Below are 2,517 nucleotides of genomic sequence, written 5' to 3'. Positions count from 1 at the left end.
TTCTATATGAGCACAATTTGTACAGACGATCTTTCTGTAGAATTTTAACATTGTACCTCCTTCAAGTAGCGTGCGCTGCTGCCACAGACAAGTTGGATTGTGGGAGTAAGGTATTCATTAGCATATCAGTGACACAGATTAACATATATTAACATACATTATGGCTGAATTAATCATGGCATGTAGTAGAACTTGGAGCGGCATCTGAAAACAGTGTGCTCTGAAGTCGATTCAAGGAAGAAAGCTCGCTGTTCTTGCATAGTAATCTCAGGCAGCTCAAATAAGCCCATAGAACATGTGATACCCTGTGATATCTTGGCTCTTTCATAAAGCTTGTTCATTGGTTTTTTTCATATCCAGTCTCTTGTTTTGGCTGATCTACTCATTAATGAGGGATTTGGGTTGTAATATAGTTTTACGTTTTTAAAATGCATTCATATAGATATATTTTGGCTTTTAACGTAAAATTGCTTTGTGGTCACAAACGATAGCGTGCCTTGGTTAGTATAAAGCTTGTGAACAATGAGATTTTTCACATATTATTACAATTGTAAATTGGGATACTCCACAGAATTTGATACTGGAACTCCATATAAACGGGCTGACTGTTATATTTTTGTGGTTTAAGATACTAAGTCTTTGCTTTCAGTTGCAAAAAGTTGAAGTCCCAATCAAAAGAACCAAAAAATGGGATTATGGGTCAAAAATTGCAGAACTAAAAGATTTAAAATGAAATTCTTCATGAACATAAAAGGTAAAAAAACCCTTAAATGTCACATCCTGTCCCTTAAGGGCAGAAAAGTTATAAACACTTTAATCAAGACATGCTTGATAAGAATAACACATCAATCTTCCACAAGTCTTCCTGCAGCCACAAATCCAAACTCCTCGTAGCTAAGGAGGAGCAAAGCCACAAAATGAATTGATACATAAATCGAGCCTTAAAAGTGGGGTGGGGGGGATTAAACTAACACATCAAATGTCACCGATTCATTTATCAGCATTTTGGTCATGGCTACTTTTGTGGTGCGCTATCTCAGTGAAACACACAGCTGGGGTCCTATCTAGGTATGAACACAGATTCTGCCTTGGGCCCAGGTAGCACATTTAGTTTCTGCTCGTGGAGATGAACACTAAGCAGATAATGCTATTCCTTCCAATACTTATCATTAACTTTTGACTGCCAGGCATATTGTTATAGGCCTGATTGAAGCGAGGCCATATCACTGGTAGTATGACTCCGGTCCGGAGCGCCTGTTCCACTCAGTTAGGAGTAAAGCAAATAGTTTCCTTTTAAACACTACTTAAACAGCTCTCAGAGTGCTCTTAAAATCGTAATGAAAGCGTCATGCACGAATCTGGAATGCAAGCGCCCGAGTGGCCAGTATCACTTGAAAAGGGCCATTTAAAAGGCAAGCCGGAGCACATGATGGACAGCTCCTTCTCTGTGTTGCCAGGTGAAAAGGGGCTGACAACTTGAATTATATGGTTATTACACCAGTCCAGTCTGCCTCTATGGACCTGCTGACACCACCACAATAAACACGACCCATCACCCACCAAGCTTTTTGCCGGGCAAAGAGTAGATATAATGAAAAGCAACTCTTTTTTTATATATATTCTACTGTGAATATCTACTGCAGGTAAAGCATGAACTTGGGCCTTTTCTTTCCCTGACATCCCCCAGCAGCAATTCAGCCTAACAAGGCACAGCAGCACAGTAGGAGCGGCACAGTGTTTTAGCTTAAGTAATGTCAAGTTAAATTCTGTAAAAAATCAGGCAAAAGAGATGTGTCTATTTTCATTCCTCCGTTTGCAATCAAGACATAGTGATACGCATGCTTATTGCTGGCATGATTTACAGTCGTTTGCACTGATATGACACTGTTGGGGAAACTGAACGATTCAGCCAAATAAACTTACTTACAGGCAAAACAAACAGACAACCTCTCCTTGTGCCTTTACCTAATTATTCCTTCTTCTAAAGTCCTAATGAACTCCATGTGATAGATGTTTATGGCTGCTGCAGATAGTTTATTTGGATTTTTTGTGTGCTTGAATGCTCGTCAATGAAATTCAACGTGAGAAAAGGAAAAACTTCTAAGTAAACCACTGAAGATATCGGCATGAGAGGACAATGTCCCTCTAATCCTTCTAGTACTTCCTGAATAATTCATGAACTGTCCAAGTGTAACTGCAGTTTTAGAAATCATTACTTTATAGTAATTGATGACCTAAAGGGCCTTGTCTCACACTATTAGCCAGGTGAATTAAAACACCCTTGCTACCTTACATACTCCAGCATTTAGGACCACATTTTGTGTACCACAAAGAAAAAATTGTGTGCATAAAGGCAGATATGCATGTAACCACAGCCAATTTCACTCCTACATTAACACAATACAATGTGCTAAGTTGACAATTACTTGTAGAAAATGCGGTTTCTTCCTTTTCTTTTTTCCTTTTTTGATGCGAAAGTTGGCGCTCGTTTACAAAGCAGGAGTAGGGATGGGTATC

This window comes from Aulonocara sp. 'chitande type north' Nkhata Bay, linkage group LG15 (assembly GCF_057382095.1).
Source record: "Aulonocara sp. 'chitande type north' Nkhata Bay isolate Kocher_YH1m ecotype deep benthic linkage group LG15, A_spYH_male_GT1.1, whole genome shotgun sequence".
Classification (NCBI taxonomy): Eukaryota; Metazoa; Chordata; class Actinopteri; order Cichliformes; family Cichlidae; genus Aulonocara; species Aulonocara sp. 'chitande type north' Nkhata Bay.
Note: the sequence above shows the minus strand (reverse complement) of the source record.